We start from the raw sequence: 10,776 nt of genomic DNA on the forward strand, positions 1-10,776 counted from the left end.
GGTTACCTATTTCAGGATTCTATTCTCAAGTTCCAATCACTTGTCTGCAAAATTCATGATGTCTTTGTTTTTAATGACTAAATAGTATTCCATTGTATAGATGGACTGCATCTCTTTATCCATTCTTCATTTGCGTGACTTCTAGGTTGTTTCCAGTGTCTGGCTATTATGAATAAACCTTCTATAAACATAGTTCAGCAAGTGTCTTTGTGGGATGCTAAAGCATCTTTTGGGTATATGCCCAGGAGTGGCATAGGTTGGTGTTGAGATAGAACTATTCAACCTCTAGTACTGTATACCCAGACAGCTGTGGTCATATTCAACTGTAATCCCAGTACTTGAAGGTAAAGCAGGAAGATAAGCAGTGCAAAACAATTATCAGTAATATAGTGAATCTGAGGCCAGCCTGGGCTACATGAGACTCTGACTCATTAATTTATATATTACAGTAATGTTCCATGTCTCAAAACTTAGCAGATGGTAGCAGGGTTCTATTTCTACTTAAAACTGTTGGAATTCAACGTGTAGTATTTAATTTAGCTTATTTTTTTCACATTTCAACTCTACTTTTGGCATTTTTAAAGTACAGAAAGACTTTGGTGGTTGGTTTATTAACCACTATTCCACCAACAGATGCTCATTGGCAAGCTGTCCTAAATTCTTCATAATGTTTTATTATTTACCCGGTGAGTTTAAAAATAATTTATTTAATATTGTCCATGATATTTTGGAGGATTGATTTTTGTTTTCAGTGGTACATATGAAGTCTTATCTCAAAGCAAACAAACAAACAAACAACAGCAAAACCCAGTGGTTTCACCAGACTTGCATGGGTAATAAGAACCAGTGTTTACACCTGCATTTGTGGTAATTTCAACTGTAGTGTAAGTCAACAGTTGACTAAAATGGAGCTGATCTGAAGTGGTCTATTTTTGAGTCTGGTCAATCTATCTTTTCTCTTTTTTTATTTTTTCTCTACTCCACTCTCTTTTTCCAAAAAGGAAATTAGTTCCTTATTCAATGAGCCCACTTGATTGAAAATTTGAGCTTATCTAAAAACAATGAACAATTTAAAATCCATGTTCATTTCTGTATGTTTGTAATTAGATTAATATTATTCAAGCTCACCAGGTCTTGAATATTGGACCTGTAATGACAAGTTATAATCCACCAGTATTCACAGATGATTTTTAACTTACTAAGCTTTCCAATCTTTTCTGTAAAATGTACTGGATTAGTCAAGGTCCTCTAGAATTACAGAACTTATGGAATGTCTCTATATATTAAGGGAAATTATTGTAATGACTTACAAGCTGTAGTACAACTAACCCAACAATAGATAATTGTAAATGGGAAGTCCAATAATCTAGTAGTTGCTCAGTCCCATGAGTCTAGGTGTTTCAGGTGGCCTTCTCTATAAACTGGAATCCTGAAGGAGTTTCCATCAGATATGCAAGCAGATGAAGAGAGGGGCTTTCTTCTATTGTCTTTATGTAGGCTTCCAGCAGAAGGCATGGCCCACTTTAAAGTTGTGTACCACCACTCCTGTATTTGAAACTTGCTCTGTCCCAGGCCTTCAACTAAGGGATCTGCTTGTTTCTGTGTCCTGGGATTAAAAGTGTGTACCACCTTGCCTAGCCTAAACTTATCATGGCCACTATGCCTCAAGACCTGGATCAAAAGCATGCATCATATCAGAATCTGTGTCTTCTAGCCTCAAAATCTGGATCATAGCTGTGTTTTCCATTTCTGGATTGTAGTTCATTACAGATGTAGTTCGTTTGAGAACCAGAAATTGACATCATAGATACATAGATAATATTTCCAGGACTCCTTCCATTTCTGTGTAGCTTTCTGGAACTCCCAAAAACCAGACATGATAATGAAGAGGCCACAGTGTAGGAACACTGATGAATAGCAATAGATGCCCATTATTTATCTCCTATTTCCAGAGACATTTCTATTTTTCACTTGCCAGTCATTCCTCATCCCCACCCCCATAAAACCCAGAACTTACTTTTCACATGGTCATTGCTTCAGAAGAGTCAAAGGACAAGGTAAAATGATCCCCCCTCACACTGACAAACTGGCATCTCATCAAACAATCACACATATTCAATACTCACCACATCTTGCAGAAAACAAAGCCCAGCTTTTTGTGATCAAATGCATCAAAGGGCAAGGGTAACAACTCTGGGTAAAGATCAAGATGACCAAATAACTTGTTGGTCAAATGCACCTTGTAAATAAGAAATTACTAAACTATTTTATAATGCTCAATATTTCACAACACATGTAGAATGGTCAATATAGATTCGAGCATAACATGTCTATGTCCCCATGTAATGTCTGGGATGATGTTTATTCTCGGTCTACATCTGCTCTTTGCTTCTTGACTTTCTCTACTGACTGGGAGTGTGAGCATAAGCTGAATTGGCCCTTTGGAGAAACTACTCCACTAATTTCTGGCAAGAAGGTGGATGAATTCACACTGTTGATCAAAAAGCAAACATGTCCCTCAAGGGTGGCTGAATGGCCTGTGTACTATGTTGGCCAAAATATAAGCTTAAGCATGGTCTACTGGGAAATCTAAGAAACCATGCATAAAGGTAACAACAGCTAAGCCCATTCACTATGCCACCAGATTATATTACAGACCATATTTTAACTTCCATTTTTACCTGCTTTTTATGGGCTTTGTGTCATTCTACCTTATATCCCTTCCAATTTTCATGTTCTCTTTAGTTACAGAGTGTGGTGTATCTTTTATGGAGGATCTTGTTGAAGATCTTAGCCATTCTTAAATTGTTTTTCCCATACACTTTCCCTCTACATGTATCCCTATTTCTTTGCTTTGGGTTTTGAAACTATGAATGTTAACATTTCTCTTGCGTTTAAGCTCTGCCTCATTGGAATTATCTGAGGCAAATTGTCCTTTAGCATTTCAGCTCCCAAATGTGAAAGCAACTGTTAAATCCAAGTAACATTTAAGTCTCTATTTAGTTCAAGTCTCTTTTCTTTCTGTTTAATAATATATCTCAACCTCATAGCCACTACACTCTGCTCACATGTTGTCTATGGAAATAAGACTGCCCACTAAACAACTGTACAGATTTATGCTGGGATCTCAGCCATTCACTGCAAAAATCAATCAGATTCAAATAGAGAATGTACCACTTTGAAAGAAACATATTGCAGAAGTTTTTGGTTACAATTGCATAAAAATGTAATTGGGTAATAAAACCAGGTCTTACAGCACTCTGAAGCTCTCCAAGTATGTAGCAAATAAAAACAAACACCACCATTATAGTAGATATAAAACCTAACCACAAAGATATAGGTGACATCCAAGGTTACCTTGGACACTAGCAAGCTAAGATACGTGGTACAGAATGATGTATAAAAGTGGAGTAATCTAATTGCTCTGTCAGACTACTATCTCTTCTAATTGAGAATTGGCTCTGCACGCATCTTTTATTCAATGCAAAGAACGCAGGGATTGTTAACATAGCATCTTAGCTCAAAGTTAGAAGCAACAATCCCTTTCTATTTTTTCCTTTGCTAGTTCTAATATGGGTTGAGTTCCACATAAAGATAACAATAAAGTTCCCTACTTAGTACACTCCCTTCTTTAGCCTCAATGTCTGTTTAGAGAATATTGACCACGTTTAACTACATATATCAAAATCTTCTCATCAAGGTGAAGAAGTTACTGTTCTCAACGTCACAATGAAACTCGATAGAGAAGGCAGAGTGGATATAATGAACATTAGGTTCTCATTAAGACAGTAGAGAAGGAAGGATGCTTGTTTTACTTGTGAGTTCCCTTCCCTCTTCCTGACTTATCCTCTCAGAAATGAAACTTTTCTGGAGTGTTGGGCACCTGGAAAAATGGTCAATGTTGCTCATGTGCCACGTTAGTTTATTACTTTCTTTCCTGAGAGTGGAATGCAGGACTTCTCATAGTCTAAGCAAGTGGCTATCAGTGAGCTTAAAAATACCTTCTGCCCTTTTTGTGTAGATTAACATTCTTCATGTTTTTCAAATGGGAGGTGTGATGAAAGCCATTTCCTGTGGCTTTCCCTTGAGGGAAAAGCCATAACTCTTAAGGGCTCAATTCTATGTGTCATACAGTATTTAGTACATTCATTGTCTATCCCTACTTATTACCCTGTTCACTTTGAGGTATGGATATTCTTGTGAAATATATATTTAAATATATGGGGTTAGTGTGCAATGATGACTTAGTTCATATGATGGTGCTTGTATAATTCAGCAAATATATTCATCTTCAACTATAAATGATGACAGCAATAAGATTCACATTTTCAAATTAGAGTCAGTCAGTGAAGAATTAGTCCACAAGTAAACTAACAGTTACAGTCATGCATACTGACTTCCTAATGGTTATGAACCTTTAGATGCTTTGTTCTAAATTTTTCTTCAAAGTCTGCATCTCCTCCCTCTCTGCTGAAAATATCAATTGCATATGAGTCATCTGTGTTCTCTTCAAAGGGAACTGTCTTTGTGATCAGAATGCTGTTTCACCCAAGTTACTTCATTGGTCCCTGGTACAACAATTGCTCAGATATAGTTTCCTCTGTGGACACAAAGGCTGTGCTTGCTTCCTTTCTTACGTGGGGAGGATTCTAGAAGGACAACACTCAAAATGATTCCCAGTGCACTTGCTTAGGCTTTGCTCCAAGTAAGCTGCATCTCCTAGCCCCTTTCCAATATGCTTTCCTTTCCTCATTCCTTTTGATTATTCCTTCTGAGTTCTTGTGTGTGTGTGTGTGTGTGTGTGTGTGTGAGAGAGAGAGAGAGAGAGAGAGAGAGAGAGAGAGAGAGAGAGACAGAGTACTTATGTATCATCTTACCTCACCCTATTTCTGAGGAAACTGTTCTAAGACACTCCTTATCTTGAGAATGTGGTGTGTGTGTGGGGGGGGGGGGGGAGGGTGTCAGTGACAGCCAAGTCTAGATTACTTGCTATTATCTCAATTAACTCATTTATAGACTAGGGAAATTATTTTCAAATGTATTGATTTTTTTCTTTTAGAATTGAAAGACTTGCCAGGTGGTGGTGGCTCAAACCTTTAATACTATCACTTGGAAGGCAGAGTCAGGCAGATTTCTGAGCTTGAGGCCAGTCTAGTATACAGAGCAAGTTGCAGGACAGCCACGGCTTCACAAAAGGCAAAACCAAAACCAAACCAAACAAAACAAAACCAAACAAAAATATGAATTGAATGACCTATAAGTCATTTTGTTGATATCATTCTCTTCTTTTTACTTGAGTGGTGAAGACTATCATACCTCTAAAATCTCTGGAGATCAAAGAATACAAAAAAATAACTAAGTATTATCAAGTGTCAAGCAAACATGAGACATATTTCCCATCATTAATAAGTCACAGAGAGATAACAAATAATGCTCTGCTTTTGTGATTGGAATCTAGTAAGAAAGAATAAAATTCTGTTTCCAGGCTTACAATTACAGAGATATCTTTTCTAATATAGATGATATAGGGAAGAACTGAAAATTATGAAATGTTTTATCTTTTTTCTCTTACTATGAGCTGAGGTACTGAATATCATCTATCCTGATGAGCTTCAACTATTTGCTATCTACTTGAGACATACATTGAATGATAAAGGAATGAGTAGAACATTCAATGACAAAATATTTGCAAGCCTGTTTTGTCTTCTTAAATACATATAAATTAAAAATGCACTATTTTGCAGTTATTGTTTGCAGGAAAGCAGTCTAAAATGAGATACCAGCATAATCATTTCAATAAAAGAAGGTAAAATAAGATTTGTTAATTGTCCTTGCCATTTGTAAGACAGAGAATGTAGATTTCAATGACCAAGGTTGCCCAAGCACTGTTTATACAAAGATGAACTCTGTGATTATAAGTCATTTATACAAATAGAGGAATTTGTGGTTTCATGAGAGTGTATACCCACAGTCTACAGAATGCTGCCTGTGGTCAACTATTTTCTAACTCCAGCTCCAAACCAAATTATGTAGTATCATAAATTGCTTTCTTCATCTCTTTACCTTGGTACCCAATCTGTGAAAAGCATAATGATAGCTCTGTAGAGTTATGAGGATTGGACATAGTGATTCAGGTAAGTCACAAGCAGGAGGAACTCAAGAGATGGGCATTCTTCCTGTTTGTGGCATAATAATATCTAAAAGATAAAAAGGTCTCAGCACCATGGACAAGAAGTGCAATATTTTTGTATAGATGTTTGAAAAGTATTGTAAGATCAAGAATCAAAATGCCAAAGGTCACTATCAGATTGTTTTAGGACATCTGTCAAAATGAGGTCTGTGACCTCATCAGTTAAAAACAAGGCTCATGACAACCACCCATGACACCCAGTCAGTGACAGAATGAAGTCATAGCTTATATTTTTAAGGCTGCTCTGTCCCTTGAAGATACATTCAATGATTTTCATGTACATGTGTAGCTTCTGTTTATGAGTTAAGCTTACCACATAGCATTTTTTTTACAATAGCAGATCTTCCCAAGGAAGTAGGAGACATCTTTCTGATATATGATAGCTATCTTGTTTAAGACAAATAAAAAATTATTCAAAGAAAATTGTATGAAAAATTTGGGAGAATGCCAGTAGTAAATGGGCATCACTCACTAAATTGTCTAGCAAATTAATTTCTGATTCTAGAAGAAAGCAATAGCAATGAGCTATCTCAATTTGTTTTCAATCACTCAGATACAAGTCACATATAAAATAAATTATACTAGCATTGTAATACATAGAAGAAAAATAAAAACATGATAAGAGTCTATTCTCATAGCTTTCCTCTATGAGTTAGGTTCACTGATGCTATTTGTCTGAAATCTATGGAAAAATATTAGATTGAAATATATAGACATCCATTAGGCCCATTGGATTATTAGAAGATTTATATAAACCTATGTGTCTTCATACTCTAACAATGACATCTTAGAATATATCCCAAAGTCACTTTTCATTTGTAAAAATAGCATATCAATGATCTCTTCGCTTCAGACTGTTTAGACCCCCACTATTCTCTTGAGCCTGTATTTCAAATCTCAGTGTCTGTGAAACTCTACTTTAACAAAATGATTACCAAACACACACTCTGAGAGCAAAGATTGTTCAGTAATAGATAAATAAAAGTGTGCTTTCAGAAATAACAATTAAACAAGAGTTAAGAGAGTCAGCAAATAGGATTCCACTAGGAAAAACAAGCAGATATACAGCACAGTTTAGAATATCTCAGTGGGGATTCTTAAGTAAACCAATCATTGCATTCTTGTTTTGTTTTGTTTTCTTTTTCCAATAGTGAGTTAACAAGGGTCAATAATTTTCTTCTCCACATCCATCAATCATTAGATGCAAGAACTCTGGGATGAGAATGATGACCAAGAACTAAGCAATTATATGAAAATCACAATCATCTTGTGTGGGAGTTGACAACTGATGACCTCCAGCCAATGATTACTCCCAGAAGCTAGTAAAACATTTTTATTCTGAGAACAGACCTTGACCATAGATCACACTTCATGTTTCATTGTAACCTGAAAAGTATTAGTCCTTACTCTCATTTTTAACAGTGTCTCTCTTGTCCAGGCTGGCCTCAATGATCTCAATATAATCCATCCCCCTGTCTCAGCATCATTAGTAACCATGACAGTAGGCATTTATTGCTCTACAAAATTTTACATGTAATTCCATGTGGTTTTGAACCTTTGACTTCCATACTTGGTCATCTGCATGTGGTTCAGAAATCAGTAACTTCCCTTCTTTTGTATTATGTCTTCCATACTACCAATGAGTACAACTTTATGCTATCTGTCCTTACACCCTCAAATTTGAAACTGAAAGCCAGCTGAGCATTTATGCTAGAGGCTTGTAGAGATATATCCTTCTATATCTGGGTCTGTATATACTGTCCCCTAATGCTAGAAAACTACTTTAGAATGATTCTGAACATCGTGTTTACTCTTAACTCCCTGTTCTAACAGTCTGTCACTCTGACTGAGCCCCTTTCTTTTTATTTCTCTCTCAATATCATTTGTACCTTAATATTGAGCTCATGTATAGATGTGCACTGAGCCATTTCTGTCACCAAAACCTTTCTTCACACCTCCCTGCCTCTGTGTCACCATCATTCTTGATTTTAGACTGCATTATAATTACTGATTTCTTGCTTGGCCACTTCTCCAGAATATATATTATATAAATAGACAACTTACTTTGTCTCTGCCCTAAAAACCCAACAAAATATGACCCAAGCCAAGATGTGAGCATACAAGAATACATGTACAAAACCATGTTCTTAAAACATTGCAGAATATATATATATATATATATATATATATATATATATATATATATATATATATATTAGAAAGGACAACAAGGAAGAGACAGCCTTTCTCTGAACAGCTCACTCTTCTTACACATGAGAATAGGTTTTTTACCTATTGTGGATAGGCAATATTGCTGATTAAAATGACAAATACTTGAAGATTTCTGGAAAGTGTGATGTCCAAAATTCAATATTATAATAAACTATGTTTTATAGTAGTTTTACAAGGAAACACTTATAGTTTGATTTCTCCTCTAAGTAGCAACTTTGCTACAAGTGTATAATTATAGTGCTATCATAAAGGGACATTCAAAAGAGAATTCTTGTTTTTTATTCATTCAAAAGCATAGATTAACATCAACTCTCATTTGAAGATACTTTATAATAATCTTGACAAAAATGGTAACCATGACATATCTATGAACTACTCTTTTTTTCTTTTTTTTTAGTAAATGTAAATCTATTGAATTCTATTGAATTAATAGTCTCTTGTGCTGGAAATACACCAATATACAGTATCTCTCTGTGTTACTGGAAACTTAATGGAGGACTAATGTAATGTATGAATTGACAATTGCATGTTTGTAGATTAACTGCTTTTTAATGGAACAGATATTGAACCATGCCAAGAGGTCTGAAAATGACAAGCTGGAGAGCAATCACATTAGACAAAGTGACTGAGTTTCTAGATGTTTGTTTATCTTTTGCATCCTAGAAAAGAGGCAGTTAACTTAAAAACATTATTTTTTAACAATATCTTTGATTCACAAACGCCATGAAAATCTTTTAAAAGGTGCAGCTATCAAAAAGCAAAACAACATAGTGGAGCATGTGTCCTTTTATCGGTTGGGATATCTTCTGGATATATGCCCAGGAGAGGTATTGCGAGATCCTCCGGTAGTACTATGTCCAATTTTCTGAGGAACCGCCAGACTGATTCCCAGAGTGGTTGTACAAGCTTGCAATCCCACCAACAATGGAGGAGTGTTCCTCTTTCTCCACATCCTCGCCAGCATCTGCTGTCACCTGAATTTTTTATCTTAGCCATTCTGACTGGAGTGAAGTGGAATCTCAGGGTTGTTTTGATTTGCATTTCTCTGATGATTAAGGATGTTGAACATTTTTTCAGGTGCTTCTCAGCCATTCAGTATTCCTCAGGTGAGAATTCTTTGTTCAGCTCTGAGCCCCATTTTTTAATGAGGTTATTTGATTTTCTGGAGTCCACCTTCTTGAGTTCTTTATATATATTGGATATTAGTCCACTATCCAATTTGGGATAGGTAAAGATCCTTTCCCAATCTGTTGGTGGCCTTTTTGTCTTATTGACGGTGTCTTTTGCTTTGCAGAAGCTTTGCAATTTTATGAGGTCCCATTTATCAATTCTCGATCTTACAGCACAAGCCATTGCTGTTCTATTCAGGAATTTTTCCCCTGTACCCATATCTTCGAGGCTTTTCCCTACTTTCTCCTCTATAAGTTTCAGTGTCTCTGGTTTATGTGGAGTTCCTTAATCCACTTAGATTTGACCTTAGTACAAGGAGATAGAAATGGATCAATTCGCATTTTTCTACATGATACCCGCCAGTTGTGCCAGCACCATTTGTTGAAAATGCTGTCTTTTTTCCACTGGATGGTTTTAGCTCCCTTGTCAAAGATCAAGTGACCATAGGTGTGTGGGTTCATCTCTCGGTCTTCAATTTTGTTCCATTGGTCTAGTTGTCTGTCACTATACCAATACTATGCAGTTTTTATCACAATTGCTCTGTAGTACAGCTTTAGGTCCGGCATGGTGATCCCACCAGAGGTTCTTTTATCCTTGAGAAGAGTTTTTGCTATCCTAGGTTTTTTGTTATTCCAGATGAATCTGCTGATTGCCCTTTCTAATTCATTGAAGAATTGAGTTGGAATTTTGATGGGGATTGCATTGAATCTGTAGATTGCTTTTGGCAAGATAACCATTTTTACAATGTTGATCCTGCCAATCCATGAGCATGGGAGATCTTTCCATCTTCTGAGATCTTCTTTAATTTCTTTCTTCAGAGACTTGAAGTTCTTATCATACAGATCTTTCACTTCCTTAGTTAGAGTCACTATGTTCATAGCAGCCTTATTTATAATAGCCAGAGTCTGGAAAGACCCCAGATGCCCCTCAACAGAGGAATGGATACAGAAAACGTGGTACATTTACACAATGGAGTACTACTGAGCTATTAAAAAAATGAATTTATGAAATTCCTAGGCAAATGGATGGACCTGGAGGGCATCATCCTGAGTGAGGTAACCCAATCACAAAGGAACTCGCACAATATGTACTCACTGATAAGTGGATATTAGCCCAGAAACTTAGGATACCCAAGATATAAGATACAATTTGCTAAACGCATGAAACTGAAGAAGAACGAAGAC

This window comes from Mus caroli, unplaced genomic scaffold (assembly GCF_978045245.1).
Source record: "Mus caroli unplaced genomic scaffold, Mus_caroli_1 scaffold_8, whole genome shotgun sequence".
In the NCBI taxonomy this organism is placed as follows: domain Eukaryota; kingdom Metazoa; phylum Chordata; class Mammalia; order Rodentia; family Muridae; genus Mus; species Mus caroli.